The sequence below is a fragment of the Pleurodeles waltl genome, chromosome 11 (assembly GCF_031143425.1).
Source record: "Pleurodeles waltl isolate 20211129_DDA chromosome 11, aPleWal1.hap1.20221129, whole genome shotgun sequence".
Taxonomy (NCBI): Eukaryota; Metazoa; Chordata; class Amphibia; order Caudata; family Salamandridae; genus Pleurodeles; species Pleurodeles waltl.
Window position 1 is genome coordinate 53,774,256 of NC_090450.1, and position 19,388 is coordinate 53,793,643.

Sequence of the window (19,388 nt, forward strand, 5' to 3'; positions counted from 1 at the left end):
TCAGAGGACACCCAAAACATTATACCCCTGTTCTCCCAGGAGCGAATCTTGCTCATAGAGAAGATGCATTTCCTGTAAATAGAGGAGGTGTGGTTTGAGGGAATTAGGTAGTTCTTTGATTAGTTTACATTAGCTATATGCTCTCATGCCATTGCTTGCTACTCCATGAGAGAATATGGAGATGTTGACCATGACCCATCCCACTATTTGCCTCTAATATGTTGTTGACCAAGCCTGAAGTTACCTTCACTGTGCCTCAAAATGTTGGAGGCTGAACCCTCCTTCTGATTGGCCCTGCCATTTGCTCCCTCTCTTTCCATGCTGTTCCCCAGTAAGCTGGTGCAATTTTGGATTAAAAACCCCTCACCTACCATTCTCCATTAACAACCAATCCAACCTTCTTTCCCTGTGCACACTCCAACCTCCCACTCCTCCCACCTTTCCTGCCCACCCACTGGGCCATTACACACAAGGCCTCCTTCGGTGCCAACCTTCACTAAAAGATGGGACACCCCCATCCGCCTTGAGATGCACCAGGAATCATTACCACAAAAACAAGCCTGAGAACAAGAAAAACCGCACTTGCATCGTCACTGAAAATATAATGAAAGGAACAAAAAGAAAATACACAAAATTCAGATCTATAAAGACAGTATAAACAAAACTACTGAAATCTGCCCTAGTCTAAAAGTAACTCATTTATTACTTGGCTTCGGTATTTGTTTGAGTAAATCACAAACTTTATTTACATCATGACGAATGTTGTGTGCCTCTGAAAGTTCATTCTCAGTGAAGTAGTTGTCCCAAGTTTTGAAAGTGCTGGAATTTACTAAAGAAGCTGCCAATTGCGTACCACCATATTGTGGCAGAAATCTGAAAAAAAAACTCAACTCATAAGCTGAAGGGGGAGAACGAGAACAGGCTATTTGAGAAATTGACTGCTGCAAAATAAAGTTTTCAACATATATTAAAACTGCTCTAGGGTAGCGGGCTGTGCTAAGTTGATGAAACGGGGAGCCATGAGCTCCTAAGATCTTGGAATCCATATCCCAGTGACTTAGCGAAGGAAAACCTCAAAAAGTCCTCTTGGGTCATCGCCCTCACTTCCCTCAGGTTTCTCAAAAACCAGAGGTGGTTCCTCCGAGAACAATTCTCCAAGTCTTCCAATCTAGAAGAGAGTCTATCCATCTGAGTCTCATATCTAAGGAACATTTGCTCATTTTATTTAACAATCTCTTGAAGTGCTGCGTGTCGTGCCTCTAAGCCTCCTAAGCAAGTATGGAGGATATCCATATTACCTGAGAGCTTTCTCAAGACCTCCTGTGTCTTCTGATGTGCTATTATAAGAGAGAGAGTCCTTCCTGTATTCATCACTGTGGAGCTGTATTAGATCATAGATCAGACAATGTGGGAGTTGGAGAGGACATTGGGGTAGGGCCACTGGTTTCTTTCTGAGGTCTATTAGCTGAGTGTGCCATTAAATCAAAGTCGACTTTACCCCAACACCAGACTCATTTGGAGCAGAAGTTTCTGGCAGGAAGGAAGCCAATGGAGCCTGCAAGTTTGGAAAATATAGGAAGTTTGTTGGTGTAAGCTCCACTCACTGAGGATCCCAAAGCAGCTCTTCCGCTTTCTCTTTGGAAAGACAGGATCTAAAAGACCTTTAATGAAAGCTGTAGTTACTAAATCATCCAGTCGAGCATTTGACAGGACCCTGCTCTTGCCTTCTCCAGAGTTAAGCCCTGTCCTGTCTGCACGAGTGGCTTTTGTTATATAACTATAACATGGGTCCTTGAAGTTTGGTCTCTGGGCCAGATGGAACATCATCAGTGGCATCTCTTTCAACCTGTCTCTTCCAATGCCCTTGCTTCTCCAAGTTTGTTCTTCCAGTTCTTCAGAAGACTGTAATATTTATTCCAGAGTTCCCTTTGTCCTACCCTAATAGCACTTGTTAATGTTGTGACAGAGCTACTTAAAATGTTTGGTTTCTGCTGGGCACTGTCTGGCTGTCCGTTGGGCCCATTGTGGAATGAAGAAATATAGAGCAAAATGTAATAAATTGTTTGAGACTAAAATCCAATCAGTAGAATGGAGATATGCAATTTTAAAGATTTTAGGTAATTATTAATGCCTAAAAACACAAAGTTCTACTCATGATTGCCTGTTCATGTGAGACCAGATGAAAGTCACAAGCTCAGGCTGACCTTTCTGAAGTGCGGGCCAGATACAGGGAACAGGTTAGTCTCACCGAAAGAGTTATCTCCAAAAGTTCAGCAGAAAACGTTCCGTTCGTGGTGGAGGGTACCATGAGGATCAGGGATGTTGTCATGGATGGCCGTTGATGTAGCATGAAGAGCAGGCTGGGCATCGTGGATGGTCATTGCTGTAGCATGAAGATCCTGCTGGAACTTGGCATTTGCTATGAATGCAGGTTGTTGATGCTGTAGCACGAAGTACAGATTTCGCATTGCCAGGCATCACTGGAAGTCACTGTGGCACGAAGTGTCTTGTTCATCGTAGCTTTGTGTCGACAGACTGCACATATAGTAAGATCTTGGTACAAACAGGCACAGTTGTGAAGAGCCCCATACTTCTGGATTTCTCCTTTACTTTGAAGGGGAACTCAACTGATGCCACACCAAGTGCCCAGGACCTAACAGGCACTTCTTGTGGGTCAGGGACTCGCTCCAGCAGAGGCCAGCAGGGCTCAAGCAGGTCCAGGCAACAGGTCAGGTGGGCAATTGCAGGGACCCTCTGGAGTTTGTCTCTGTAGCTCAGAATAGGAGGTCAGTCGTCTGACCCTTGAAGCCATTTCAGCCTTGGATGAAGGGTACGTGTCCAGTCTTCCTTCTCAGCAAGCAGGGCAGCAGAGTGACAGTCCATCTTCTGTAGTATCCACAGGTCCCGGAGTTACTGAAGAGCTGGGTCTGAGGGCCAAATATTTATACATGGTGCCACCTTTGAAGTAGGCGAAGGATCTGGAGGTTTCTACCCCAAGAGGTGTTTGGAATTTCCTGCCTCCCTTCCCTGGCACCAGCTTGTCTGGGGTCACAATAGGCTAGTAGAAAAATCTTTGTGAGTGTTCTCAGGCAGAGCCTTTGTGATGTGCAAGGGAGGCAGTTGACCGCTGCTTCCCCCTGTCAAGTCAGTGATGGGCTATCTAGCCAACATTCATGGTATTGTTCTCACTGTCTGGAATTAATACACAAAGAACAACTGTCAGCTACACTTAGTCATTTGACTCAACACAGCCTGCAGGATCCAAATGGTTGAGAGAAGAAAATGCCAACATTCTAAAAGTGGCATTTTCAGAATTGTGACTCAAAATCTGACTTTACCATTATAGAGGATTTTAAGTTACAATTCTTTAGACAACAAACTATTCCTACCTACTACCAATTTGAAAGTTATCACTTATTAAATATAATAAGTTAACCCAATTTTATCCTATGGGAGAGGCAGGCCTAGCAGTAGTGAAAAACTAATTTGAGTTTTTCACTGCCAGGACTTGTAAAATTAAAAGTACATGTCCAACTTTTTAAATACACCCCATCCTGTCCTGTGGCTGTTTAGGGCCTACCCTCAAGGTGGTTTATTTGTATTAAAAAGGAATGTTTAGGGTTCAAAAAATGCTTATTTTGCCAGATCAAAAAGTTAAACATCAGCATACCCTAGCTGCAATTCTAGGCTTGAGACGTGTTTAAATGGCTACTTAAGTGGGTGGCACAATTAATGCTGCAGGGCCACCTTACAGGCCCTGGGTACATGTAGTACCACTTTACTGGGGACATACAAGTAAATTAAATATGCCAATTGGGTGTAAGCCAATTTCACCTTGTTTCAAGGAGAGAGCACAAGAACTGGTTAGCAATGGCCAAGTGCACAGCGTCCTAAAAGCCAATAGAAACATATTTAGAAAACAGGAGAGTGAAAACAAAAGGTCTGAGGATGACTCTGCAGAAAGAGCCAGTTCCAACAGTCACAGACCATAGATATGATACAGAGATATGAACTGAGCGGGTACCACCTTTGTAAAATGAAAACTGTTCATATGAGACAGCTTCTTTCTTCTGCATGGAAACTGAAGCTTTTTTTGGGGAAGCATGAAAATGTGGCTCTGGGGTTCTCAGCATGCCCCCTCCACTCCCATTTATTGAATTTCAACATAAGTTTTAAGAAACAGCCCCTGTCCCTCCTATGGAAAACTGATGCTTCAGAGGGAAAATAGTTGCATTCTCTGAATGCGAATATGAGGATGGTGTCCTCCGTCTCTTGTAAACCTGTATCCCTTCATACCTGACTGTTTCTAGAATCACACACAGATTCTTACCTTCTAAATATTAGAAAGACAGGGTTTTTGCTATTGTCAGAATGGATTAGTACATAATATGCAAGGCAAACTAAACGTGAGATAGCAAATCATTCTGTGGGCAAATTTTACAGACCAGTTTACTACCCTAATTTGGGACATTAGGGCCCTAGTTTGAGAACATTGAGAAGCAGAAGATGTGCCTAATTCTTTTTTGTAGGTTTGCATGTTCTTGTTTCCAGTTTAGTAATGCCTTGACTCATTCTGTGGTATTGCCTGCATTAAAATTCCAAAACATCTTGGTTTTACGTATCATTGCTAGAAATGTGAAAAGAAATCCAAAGTAGCATTTTCCTCATTGGCCTTTTTCATGGTTGCTAAATATATCCAAATGCAAATAGCTTATTTTAGTGTGAGCATTGTACTCCACTCCTGTTCCTTTTCCTGTCAGTAGCAACACTGTAAATGAAAGTGCTATGCTAGAGATTATTAGAAGGCCCCAAACACTACACCCAGCCTCCAGAAAGACGGGTCAGACGTGTCCAACATCAGCCAAGAAGCGAGGTCCATCTTCTCAGGTCACCTTAAGTTACAAATCGGACTATTTCTGCTCAAAGAAAAACGTTCAGCTTTCTTTAGAAAATGAAATGGCAGATCTGGCAGTTCCTTCTACATCTTTGTCCCACCTTCAACCTTGGACAGATGAACAAATTTGAAGGGAGAAGGACGTGAACTGTGGACCTTCAAGCCAACTGTGTGAGTCATACAAGTTGAAGAAGAGTTTGAGGCATATTTAACAAACTTTCATGCAGTGCAGCAAGCCACCTCACTATGCTGCATGAAAAAGGAAGGCAGACGTCTGCAGTATATAACATTATACAGCATGTTCATGCTCTGCCTGCGCGGGTGCACACAATTCTGCCTAGCACCAATGTAGGCACCCTTGCACCATAGTGCAGGAGTGTCTGTGTTGTAGGATCGATTATTTTTGTGCAGGAAGGGGCACCTTCATGGGTTGATGTGTGGAACACCCATGCTCCACCCTTGTAACACCCTCACCGTGAAGTTTAATGCAAGGCAGCACAGGGTGGCCTTGCATGGCTTAATAAGTGTCATTGTAGGTTGTGTCACCTTGTGTGGTCCAAGGCAATGCAATACCTATAATAAATATAACCCTGTATGTCTGAGCACCATAACCAGCTGTTCCTAAATGCCAGTGCTGAGGATTAAGACTCTGCCACATTCACCACAGTTTCATCAGTATCAAGAAACAAATAATCCTTTCTTCTCCAATGTCCTTCCTAAAATTATTACTTATTTCAACTTTCAGGACAAAGCATGACAATGCATAGCATACACACTAGCTGCTGCTACACCTTTGTTCCCCCAAAACCAGGACTTAATTTTCTGTTCTCTATGTGGCAAATGCTTTCAATGAACAGAAGGTCCTTGACCTTCTTCCTTAATAACTTTTTTTATTTTTTTAATTTTTTTAGAGACGATGGGTCTCTAATGTATGCAAGCTACTTACAGGACAAGAATGTGTGACTGACTAGTTGTTTGACATGTTGTCATTTAGCTACAAGGAAGCCTACAGCTAAAGGTTCACAGTCTGAGGCATTCCAGTGGGACTTACTGGGGTGTTCTAAGTTTAAAAAAAAGTAGTGCTTACTGAGCTCAAAGAACACCTTTAGAGATGCTCCATGGTATGAAAATGAATAACCAAAATTGTTTTTCAGTAAATTCATTGAATGTCTAAACAAGAATGTTTATGAAGTCATTTTATTGATTACACTACATTAATAAGTTGAAAACCAAATCATAACCTAAATATACGTTCTTAACCATTTTCCATTAAAGTCTGAGGGAGCCTAAAAGCAATAGTGCAGTCTACAAAGGACATTAAAGTCTGTGGAGAAGGTACCCGCTTTTCAGTCGTTCAGGTTCAGAGGAGAAGCAATACCACAGGTAAACATGCTTGTCCTGAGCTTAGAGGTTGATCAGGTCAGCAAATGTTTCATCCAACTTTGTTTTCTGGTACAAGAAGTCTTCAAACAAGAACACTTTGAAGGAGCTAACTGAGTGGAGGTCCACATATTTAGAGAGACACATTGAAACAGACTTTGAGAACAGCAAAAGCTTCAGTTGGAAGAAATGCCTCTGAATGAGCGAAAAATGATATACTGTAGTTGGATCTTTATAATTAGGTCTCCTAGCTGATTCGCCAAATTGTGCAACTGCTGGTGGTAGCAGTGGTTGCCTGAAGGAGAAACTGAATAAGGTTCCAAGTGCATCACTTGAGTTGGAGATCATGGCCAAATGGTTCTCTGAGACTGAAAAAGCTCACAGCCGTTCGAGGCACAGAGAAAGCGGAGGAGGTTGTAGCTTTCCTCCACCAGTGTCATCTTGGCCCCCTTTGAAGCTCTAGATAAATCATATTTGATATACTTTTCCACTGCAAACCAATCTGCAGACTTCAATCCCACTTACCCAGAGTTTAGAAGAAGTTTTGTAGAACTGATCTCAGATGGCTGTGCTCCATAAAACAGCACCTACTGTGTCTAAACAAATGTGCCCTGCTCGCCCCTTCAGGATAAGGACCACACATGTATAGCACCGCAGCCTCTGCCTGGCTCTTCTGTGCAGTCCTCTAATTGAGCACTCAGCTACCAAACTCTTTTGGGAATATCTCAAGGTGCAAAGTGCAGTAGCAAGTCAGGACCTAGGTCCTGTGAAGGAGAAAAAGTGTCCCAGTTGCCAGAAGGCTTAGCCAGAGTTTGTCTCCCTCAGACCTAGTATTCATAGTCCACAAGGAAACACCCTCTGAGTTTTGACACTTTAGGGCAAAGATCCAACCTATTATTTTAAGAGTGGCACAGCTTCGGTCTAAGCCTGACTGGCCCTATGAGGCAAGAAGCTCTTACGCATCCAGTGGACTTGAAAGATTTGGTTGATAGTCAAGGAAATAGCAATAAAGAGGTTTTGTCCTTGGGTGTCTATTGAGAGCTTTGCCAACAAATTCCTCTTTTTCCCATCTGTGCACTCAAGTCAGCAGGGTTAAAAGACCCTTTGTAACAGAGTAGTAAACTATTCTCTGTGACTTATCCTGTCCCTGCTTAATGAAGAATCATCAGTTTATATCTCTCAACTGTCCTTCCTGTGTGTATATAGGTGCAAAACATTTAGCTGAGAACATTTCTTCCAGGTGCTTAGAAGTAGACGAGCAACAAAATGAGGGGAATCAGTTAATATTTAGAGCGAAAATGTAACCAATACAAGGGGATTCATATTTATCCAATTTCTTTGGAGTACTTTGGATCCCTTTTATTACTTTCTGACAGTTGTTAGTTAGTTGTCCTATACAAATTGGTAACTTTTTCAGAAATATTTATGCCTAAATATGTTATACAGCCCATTGGCATGTAAAGCTGTGCATGCGTATCTGTGTTGGGCTCATCTGATTCTGTGACATTAAGCACCATGGATCTGGTGGGACTAATTTTGAGGCTGGATAATTTGCTCAAATGTTCTAACCACAAAATGCCCCCTGAAATTGATCACCTGGTGTCCTTTAGAGTAATATGACCTACAGACAAAGGCAATTGATTGGATTTTGCCCTGCATTGTGTTTTTAACATCATTTCTATTGGGATTTGTGTAATTTCTGCAACTATTCCACCTATTCAATGTGATAGAGAAGCACCTTTGCCACAATCCCAATTACATTGTTATTAGGTTGGAGTGAGGATCAATAACTTAATATTTTGTCTGAAGCCAAAGTTATCAAGGACCAATTGGTGAATGACTTGGCATTAGGTGTGGAAAGATGTCACTGCCATGATTTTGATTATTATTAATTATTATTATTATTAATTTTAAGACCTGAATTCATTAAAGCTGGGGGTAAGTAATATTCACACATGAAGTAGTCTGCACCATGTTTGGACAACAGGGTAATTGATGCTTCATTCACTGCTCTAGTGACTGATAATTTCCTTAAGAATCTAAAACAAAATTATATACTGTCTCTAGTGAGGTGTTTTCGTTTAGAAAAAGGCTCCAACCTACTTATCTCAGCACCTGTTACCTGATGGGAATGCAATGGCTTTTCATACGTCTTCATCTGAAATACAAACTTTATGTCCTTTCCACTGTTATTTGTTAAATGTATTAAGGCCATATTTAAGAAAAAGTGGCTAGTCGGCTATGATGCGCCACTTTTCTTGCACCCGCTACCGGCACCCAGCAACACCATGGTTGGGCTGTATTTATAATACGGTGCACCATGGTGGTCATTAGCCCAATAGTGTCAAATGTTTGGACACTATTGTGGCGCTTTGCTACACTAGCATCAAAAATGTTGATGCTAGTGCAGCAAAATGCAAGGAGGCTCATACGTTACTAGGGGAGCATCATGTTAACACCTGCTCTGAGCAGGCGTTAAAAATGACTCCAAAAATGGTGCAGTGAAATCTTTTAAATTTCACTGAGCCATTTTTTTGTGGGCCTCCTAGTGTCGGAACCCCCCCCCCCCTTGCATAGATTATGCCTGGTGCAGGCCTAAGGTGGTGCGAGGGGTTACTTTGTAAATATGATGCATCAGAAAAAGCACTTCAGCGCCACCTTAGCTTAAAGAAAATTACACTATGGGGGCGCTAGGGGCTCCCCCTCTATGTATACATCTTTCATCATTTTAGTTGGGGGCATCACTATCTGGCTTTCCTGATGAATATTATTTCTTACTGAGTTATATGAAAACGTAATATTTCTTCTTCTCCTTGGATATAAACCCATTATACTTTTCTGTCCCTTTCAGTATTATTCCTATTTTAGGCTGTTTAACTTTTAATTCATGAGTCCATATGCAATCCACTTTAATCTTCTTCAAGGTAACTGTTTTATGGTTAATTTATTGCTCCCTTTTCTTCTCTGCGCCATGTCATTTAATCAGACAGTTTTTACGTACCTCAGTTCTATTTATTTTTTTCCCCTAACCATTTTCTAATTTATGGGTACTTTCTTTGCTAGGTTTTTAAGAGCTTTGGCAAGGGTAATACATTTCCCCTGAAATGTCCACCACACGCCGTGATTGATCATAGAACCCGTGAGTGAACACCACACCAGATCTCAGTCCTGCCCACGAAGCGGAAGCATCGTAAAAACGCGGTAGTGAGGCTAAGGTTTCTATCAGCCCCTGTGCATGATGAAAGGTTTATCAGGCCTTCTCTTCACCAAACAATGTGCTCACCATTCACCATTTCTCTGAAAGCCACACTAGTTTAAAACGTCCACATAGCTGCCTTAAAATACAGAGGTGACTGGACTAGCAGGTCTCATAGCTCCTAATATGCCTTGTTTTTTTCAAAGTTTTCAACTTTGTACGCCAAGGCTCATATTTATGCTTTTTGCCGCAAAACTACGCTAACGCATGTTTTGCAGGAAAATGTTTAGTGCCGGCTTGCGCCATTTAACACCACCAGTCGGGTGCTGTATTTATTAAACTTGGGCTAGCGTCTTCAAAAAAGACGCTAGCCAGGTGGGGGTGGCGGTAGGGAAGGATGGGATTGTGGGTCAGAAAATGACACTAGCCTCGTTAGAGGCAAAAAAAAAAGTCTCTTACCAGACTAGTGTAATTCCTGGCGCACAAGCACCAAAAGCATGACACCTGTCTTAGGAAAGATAGAAGCCATGACCCGTACCCCAATCGCCAGCACAGGGGACAAGTGTCTCCTGGGCATGGTCATTGCACCCTGTGCCATGTAGAGGGTCCCAAGTTGGGGACCCCAATGGCACTTTAAAAAAATTTATAAATACTTACTAATACTTACCCTACATACCTGGGATGGGGGTTCCCCATCCTCTGGTATCACGCTGGTGTGGGTGGAGGTGTTTCTGGGGTTGGGGAGAGCACCTGTGGACCCATTCCATGGTGTCCCCTAACACCTGGACTTGCACCATTATTTATCCCCTCTTCCCACCCGTCAGACATTTTAGCACGGGGGATAAATATGGGGTCATGGTGTTAGCACCATTTTTTTTATGAGAACGCCTACCTTGCATCTCATTGACGCAAGGTAGGTGGACGTATCCAAAAAATGGTGCAAACTCCAATATTAGACGTGTCGAACATTAAAATATAAATATGGAGTTAGGTTTGCGTACAAAAAAAAATAGATAATATATTTCTAACTCATAGCTCTATGATCTATATTCAGTGGCTAGCGTAATTACAGGAGCCAAGGGGTTACTGTATATTACCTAAGATTCTCTTGTCCCTCAATATGTCCACTCGGCAAATGAATACAAACTACCTTGTGCACTTGTTAAACTTTCAATACTTGGCTCCCAAAGGATTGGCCTCAATCCACTAATACAAACCTTAGTGCAGTGGTTCTTAACCTGTGGTGCGGGGACTCCTAGGGGGTCCATGAAGCCTACTCAGGGTGCCAGCCACCGCTTAAAAAATTAAATAATATTAGCAGATGGATAAAGTGCACATAACTAAAGAAGCACAATGTAAAATTAAAAATTATAAAATGTTCTACAGGTGTGACGGAATTTAAAAATGATGGCTAAAAAATAAGTTAGATTTCTTATATTGATTTGTGAGAGCAATGCAAGTGCACCCAACAAAATACAGTATGGATGGTCTGTGGCCTCAGATGAATTTAGATAAGCTCCAACCTTTTGATTACAATTGTAATATTTGAAATATTTGTTGTGAATTAAATAACATATTTCATCATTTGTGTTCTTGCTTGTTGAATAATTGTTTCTGCATTTTTCATGTCTGTTTTTTGCAGTTCAAATCATTGAAAATTGTTAGGCAGAGGCCCCAGCTTCCAGGACCCACTCGGTGAGGGTCCCTGGATTCCAATAATGATTCAGTGGGGGTCCCTGGATTCCAGTTATAATTAACTGGGAGGGGGGGTCCACGTTAGTTAAATGGTTAAGAACCACTGCTTTATAGAATTGCAAGGGGGCACACTCTTTCATGTCTCTCTTGCTTTGTTACTCGAATGAGTCACCATTTTGACTTTGTGCGTTTCCAAGACATTTGCCACTCACAAAGACAATTTTGACCATTGCAAATTAGATTTATCCAAATGCAAAGCCTGCAATTATGCACATTTGCTTTTGATGCCAAAAAAGCTTTGCTCAGTTAGCTTCAAGTGTGTCTACGGTCTTCTGATGTGGCAAGTCATGTAGGCCTCCTGGCTAGGTGATTTTGTTTGACACATTTTGACCTGGTGCTACTTCCCAGAAAATTGCTAACTTCATAGTATATTATTTTCTAGGTGTTAGACCTGGCATTCTTGTTGTATTCTCCCCTGTCTTTTTTTGCCTCTGCTTCCCATGTTTAGACTGTGTGTTTTTGCTGTTTTTGGTACTCTGGGCACTTTACCGCTGCTGACCAGTGCTAAAATGCAAGTGCTCCTGTGTAAATTGTATGTGTAATTGGCTTTCAATAATTGCCATGTTTGGTTTCCTAGTAAAACCTCGTAAGTCCCTAGTAAAGTGCACTAGAGGTGCCCAGGGTCTGTAAATCAGATGCTACTTGTGGCCCTGCAGCACTGATTGTGCCACCAACATGAGTAGCCCTGTAAACATGTCTCAGACCTGCCACTGGAGTGTCTGAGTGTGCAGTCTTGTACCGCCAGTTCAAGATGGCAAGTGTACCCACTTGCGAGGCCCAAACATTCCATTTTATACATGTAAAGCACCCCTAAAAAAGGCCCTAGGTAGCCCCATGGGCAGGTTACAGTGTATGTTAAAGGTGGGACATGTACTGATGTGTCTTACTTGTCCTAACAGTGAAACACTGCCAATTTATTTTTTTTTCATTTTTTTTTTCAGTTGCAAGTCCTATATCTCTCATAGGTTGACATGGGGGCTGCCTTTAAATACCAAGTGCAATTTAACTTTGGGAGCAGATAGACATGTGGAGTTTGGGGTCTCAGAACTCACAATTTAAAAATACATCTTTTGGTAAAGTTGTTTTTAAATCGTCTGTTTCAAAATGCCACTTTTAGAAAGTAGACATTTTCTGACTTAAACCATTTTATGACTCTGCCTGCTTTTGCATTCCCTGTTTGGGTCAGACTGACAATTGGGCTGTTTGTGAATCCCCTCTAGACAGTGACCACCCAAAGGGAGCTGAGGTGTAGCCTGAATATCCTGATGAGCCATCTGGGCTACAGTGGAGGGAGGAGTGGTCACTTACACCTGAATAGGCTGTGCCTGCCTTTACCCAATACAGGCTCCAACCAGAGACTTTACTTTGAAGTTTTCCTACTTCATAGTCAGAAAGGGGTATAAGTAGTGGACCTAAAACCCACGATTTTTATATTTGCTTATGGAACCAAGAGGAACCTCTGCCAAGGAGAAGAGATGAAGAGCTGAAGAGAACTGCTGCCCCTGCCTGTGACTGTGTTTTGTTGGGCTATCCAGCAGTTGCTGCTTCTGCCTGGGGAAGGGGACAAAGAATGGACTGGACTTTGTGTGTATTCCTGCTTATGAAGAATCTCCAAGGGCTTGGACTGAGCTTGCCTCCTGATTTTCAGTCTTAGGGCCATCAAAGACTTCCTCTGCCAGCCCTTGGACTCCCTGCTCAGACTCCTGCCCATCCAAGTGGTGCCCTATCCAGTCCCTGGGCCCTTGAAAGGAAAGGGTAAGCTGGTAGAATAAACCCTAAAATCAACACACAGGCAGCTGTGCAGGGAACATTTTGACATAGCATCTGCAACGCGGCTGAAGAAACGGTGCAACACCTGCTTGCAGCTACTGAAATTAATGCAAAACCCACGCAGCACGGTTTTCCATCACCGTGCAGCCAAATTTCTCATGTGTTTCTGGGAGTCAAAATCATCATGAACCCAAGCGGATCCGAGGTGGCCATCCAGAAATTGACGCATCACTCGTGCTGGAGAGAAAAAGGACGCATCACCTTCCTTACGGAGAAGAAAGGATGCATGGTCACACTTGCGAGTAAGGAATCTACACATTGCTAACTTTCCCGATGCACGCTCGCCCGTGCGTCTTTATTTTTTACACAAACCAGGTACCTTGTGTAACAACAAGGTTTCCATTGTTTTCTAGGGAGTAAGACTCTTTTTACTTTAAAAATTCATAAATTGACTTGTGTATGTTGGATTTTTGTCGTTCTGGTCTTGCTTTTTTTTAGATAAATATTGCCTGTTTTTCTAAACTGGTGTGGTGCCCATTATGTAGTGTTTTCACTGTATTACTGTCTGTGTTTTGCTACAAATACTTTACATTGCCTTTGAGATAAGCCTGACTGCTTCTACCAAGCTACCAAGGGGTGAGCAAGGTTTATCTAAAGTGTGTATCTCCATTTCCTTGACTAGATTGAGAGTCCCTGCTTGGACAGTGTGCATACTGACTGCCAACCAGAGACCCCATTTCTAACACTAGGCATTTGTAATCTCATTTTGACCACATCCACATTTTCTTCAATTTTTTTGATCCACTTTGCTTACTAAAGTGATGGCCTTTATATTACCAGTTCCCAAAATGTGTATTTCAGAATGTTTAGACCATTTTGTTATTGTTCGTTTTGACAAAAACATTTTTTGCCACTGTTTGTAAAGTGTGTTTATTTTGCTTTTCCAACTACAAGCCCAAACAGTGGTTTGGGAGTGTCTGTACATGAAGAATTGGGCTTTCATGACTTTTAGAGAACACTGATATCCCAAATAAGAGTGAATATTAAAGTCAGTGTTTGACCTGAGACAAACAATCCTGCATTGTTACCAAATGTATGCCCTTTCATGTGGAGAGGTTTGTATAAGGTTTCAAGAAATCTGCACGTGATCATGACATCAGAATGCCTGGCATAACATACTCCTTAATATTCACAAACCCAAACTTTACCTCTCTAGTCAGTGATTTTCTGACTCTATCTGCCAGTCACTTATGGTAAAGCGATATTGTAACAGGTTCAGCTTTGAGCAAATGTAAATACAAACATAATTGATTTTCTCAATATCTGTCTTTTCTCTGTTTCAATGCTCGGTGCCTGGATTTCTGCATGCATGAAAAACCAGTAGCTGATTGCTAATTAGAGCTTTGAATATATTAAAGAACTTTCCACATCTATTTGTTATTTTCCTATTAGAAAGCCTAGAAACGCGAGTTTTAGCAGAGGTCTAATGGATTCCGTATAATTAAATGCCATTTTGCCTTGACTCAACACTTCACAGTTTCAGTGGCCATGACTGACAGAAGGATGCTGATGACTAATTAAATGGAAAAATTAGTTAGATACTCTCCAGCTCCGACACCAAGAAACTGGTTCTCTTTCTGCGTGGGTAAATATTTCTGCCTAGGAAGGTTAGGGCTCGCTTGCAACACATAACAAAAAGTAATCTTTCTTATTAACGCAAAGCACAAGTGCTGTCAGAGGGCAGAGTATGAGTTTGCAAATTACTTGAACTCAGTTTGAAATAATGCATTCTAATACTGTGACAGCGTTTGCGGGGAGAGTGTTAAAAGGCTTTGCATTTTCCTTCTCAAGTACACTCATCAGATGTAAGTCTTGTACCTCATTATTCTTTGAAAATAGAACCGAAATGTGCTTCCATCCCACATTTTGATTAAGGCATTGAACTGGTTTGACCTTAGTGAATTGCACAGATCAGTGTGTGAGGGAACTGCCGAAAAGAAATAATCGTGTAAAATGAAACAGTGCAGATTTTCCTACTTTCTTGAACAAAAGTATTGCTGTTATTAAAGACCCAGATATGGATATTAACATTTCTCTTTTCTTGCCTTAGTAAATAGCAGTAAGAACTACACTTTCCAGGAACCCTTGGAAAGGAAAAGTAACCAATGAGAGCACAGCTCTACATGATCGACAGTCAGTGAACCCCATTGGAGCTTCCTTTAGAGCAGTGGTCTCCAAACATTTTAATGGCGCACCCCCCCAGTTGAAAAATAAAAATCATTGCCCCCCCTTCAGAATTTTTCACAATTGTTTTAATATGTCTAGACCTACTTAAACATTGCAGGTAAGTACTGTTACCTTTTTAAACATGTAATAACACGCTTCTGCTTAAAACAAAGGCCTGTTATCTGAATAATGCTTCTTTTGGCCAGTGTCTGGCGCCCCCCCTGGGCTCACTTGAGGCCCCGCCCCCCAGTTTGAAGATCTCTGCTTTAGAGGAAAGAAGTCCCCTCTTTGGCTGATGCAGACCTTGATATGAAGTCCTGGAATTTTGACTCACACAGAAAATCCATACTATTGGTGCCCGATAGCCATGGTTTCGTCTCTTAGCTGGGGCGGCATGTTCGTATGTTCTAGGCAGCTGGAACTGTTAGCTCTGCAGGATACTTACCAGAAGCAAAAAATGCCTTATTTAAATGACATGTCCCCTGCACCTCTGCCTGGAGCAGAAAAATGGGAAGCATCAGAGAGCAATATATTTGTTCCACAATTATCTGACCATAACTAACGTTTTTTGACTGTTGCTCACCCAATGCAACATGATGCAAAAGATAATGCCTGCTCACTTCCCAATTAAAAGGTCTGCGTCTGCAGCACTAAATTGTATTGCGCCGCGCAAACATCCACGCACACATTTGTAAGTGTGGACTAATGTGTTTGCAGTTTTCATGTTTTCCTGGCAGACTCTATTCCAGGACAACTCACTTCTAACTTAGCACATTATTTGAAACCATTGATCGGAAAATGAAAATGAAATGCAATGATAACCAAACATGCAGTGTAGGACCCGAGGTAAAAAGACTAATGGTAATGTTAGGCTTCTGGTACCAAATACCCATCTCTCAGCTATGAGAATGTCTCCCCTAGCCAAAGATCATCTGCATTCCAACTACATGCATATATTTTGTATCGCCTGGAATTATCTTCTCTTTTCCCCCTTGGCCTCTCTCTCACTCCAGAGTACTGGCCACCCAATGCCCTGAGTGGGAGGTAGGGTCCCCTTGGGCCCGCCATTTGGGATATCTGCCTTTGTGCATTACTATAATCTGTAACACTTTGATCAATTCAGAAGGGAGCACAGGAATACTTAGTCAAGTCATTTCTTGCAGGGGTTTTAGCCAAGTGTTGGCTGAGGGGAGAAAAATTAATTTGAAGTTCTGAGGTCACTTTGGGAGGGCTCAGAGGAGTTGGAAGGCATGGGAGAATTCTGCTAAGCTGAAACAAGGATTTAAAATGTTGTTTTCTGGTGCATTCAACTTTAGGGGGTATGTTGGGGTTTTTGGTGGCACCTAGCACAAACCCTAGGTAGAAAGTATTTCCCTTTGCTGAAAGGAAAGCTAGGAATTGGAAGTCTGGGTATTTCATTAGTATTGACTACAGCTCGTCATCGGTGGCTTGTCTCCATAAAAACGTGTAACTTCCATCACTCTTGGTTCCTGCTAGTTCACCATAGTCTCATCAGTAATGACTGCTGATTTACAGTTTAATGCACCATTTTGACTCATTTGAGGGAGGAACTCTGGGACTGAAAGGTAAATGTAGACTTCTCTGGTTGTTCCACTGAGGAATCCCTGTGTGTCTCTTAGATACCTTTGGAGAGAGCTGTATCTTTCTGTGCCTGCCCCTCACCTTCTGGCATTTTACTCCAGCATTGGTTAAGCCTTCTCCTACTGACCACATGGCTAATATGGGGAAAAGGCCTGCATAATCCATGCTACGGAGTTGGAGGGTCCAGAATGTCCCTAGAAACAGGAGGTTCTCGTCTGCTTGGAATGATTCCAGGTGACCAGTCCATTCCTCATGGATCTGAAGGCGGCACTATGGGACCCAATGGCAACTAAAAGAAATGGGCTAATGCCTGAGAAACCGTTCCTGAAGGTTTGATGAATTCCTTCAAGGTAGCTCTGCTAACAGAATTTACTGAAAGAAATATGGGACTTCTTAAAACATTGCCATTGAATTAGGGACAGAGTGCAAACATTCCTTCAAAAAGTCACACCGTTAGAATGCTCAGCTCGACTGATGTTTCCTTACTGAGATATTGGATGGACACTTTGAGGCTGCAGCAGGACTGATTACCATCCTATCCAACCTCATGGGACGTCATTCAGGTTTGCCCTGCTGAATATTTTTTTTCAGAACCTCTCACTAGGGACGCCTTTTTTTATTTTCCATATCTCCAATTTTAGTAACTTTTTGTGACATTGTTCTCATGAAATTTACTTTGAACTTTGTATGTTTATTTCTTAATTGTATTGTTTCTTGACACATATTCCATATGCAAAAAGACCTTTCTGCTTGAACCAAAGTTCTAAGGATGGAAGAAGGATTCTCCTTGCGGGAACTCAGCCATGGCTCACATCAAACTGCTGCATTTCTCTCCCAGAGCCAAATACGCTTTGCGTAAACACACAGGTCCATAATTATGACATGTGCGCCACGCAAAATGGTACGTGCATGAAGCAAAGGTTAAGTGAGATTTCTGAAGCCACACAAGAACACTTTGCATGGGAGCGACTTCATAATTCTGGAGTAAGGGGACGCAGCGCAAATCACTGCATTCCTTACTTTGCCCTCAAAAGGCTTTGCATGGGCATTGTGTGGGTGTTGTCACACAACTCTCATGGATTTTTAAACATTCCCAGATTTACCAGAACTGGTAGACCCGACAATGTACCAAAAAGATGTGCCTTCTCAGGGGTAGGGCATAACGAAGGAAAATATATTTCTTCCGGTTTCTCCCTCTTTCTGTATGTGCTTCATTCTGCAGCACACATAGAAAGAGGAATATGCCTCTCAGAATTATTTTTGGTGCAAGAAGATGCCACTTCAATCCTGCACTCCTGCTTGCAATGTAGGCACTCTTGCACCATGCTGCAAGGATGCCTGCGTTGGCGCTAAGCAGCCCATTCTTTGTCAGTGTTAGGGAAAGGACAGGAATACACCATATTGCCTTAAATTCAGCCTATTCCTGCCCTTTCCCTGTGACTCAAAGTAGCAAGGTGAATTGCTGTGCCACAATTTCATCAATATGTCCCTCGCCATATGTGCACATCAGTGCAGCAAGTCTGCCGCTACAATAAGTAAATTCAGAATCAAATTCCATCAGCGGGAAGCTTAAGAACACAAAACATAGACTCAAGACTTTCCCTCACAATAGTAACAAAAAAAGAAAAAAAAATCTGCATTGTTTGGCAATCTGAGACGTCATGTGCTTGTCTAAAGCCAGGGCACTGGTAATGAACCATCAGTGTGCAATGACGTATTGCAGTAACTATTGCAAGCAGAATAGCAACTTGGCTGAGGCGACCAGGTGCTCTGAGAGCTAAACACTTAGCAGCCATTACAAATAAGAACAACGAGACCAAACAAGAGTTGAGCAACCTTACTGAACACTAAACATATCCTACCTGAGGGAGCATGGCAGAAAAGAAAACCAAATTGATGTGATTTTAAAGCAATCCTAAGGTTTCTTAACTTGATGACCGCAGTTTCCCATTATCCGTACCTCCACTATCTAAATGCTAAGGAGTTTTCAGAAAAGTGAAAGTGACTTCCTTAGCATTGCTTCATTTGGTGGAAATGCATTTGGTCTAAACATATATGTTGTAAAGTGAATTTTCAAAAAATAGATTTCCACAATTCAGAAATATTGCTGCAACTTTCTCTTATGGCACTTGTTAGAAATGGGGTCTTTGGTTGGCAGTCAGGTTACCCCCTGTCCAAGCAAGGACCCTCACTCTAGTCAGGACAAAGGAGAAACACACCTCGTTAACCCCCATTCACCCCCTTGGTACCTTGGCATGAGCAGGCAGGCTTAACTCAGAAGCAATCTGTAAAGTATTTGTACCAACACACACAGTAATACAGTGAAAACACTACAAAATTGACACCACACCAGTTAAGAAAAATAGGCAATATGTATCTAAATCAAACAAGACCAAAATGAAAAACAATCCAACATACACAAGTGAATATATGAATTTTCAAAAGAATATGAGTCTTACTCCATAGAAAACAATAGAAACAATGATTTTGCAAAAAGTACCTGGTTAGCATAAAAAATAAAGCTGCACACACGAGCGTGCAGTGGAAAAGGCAGCAATACATCTA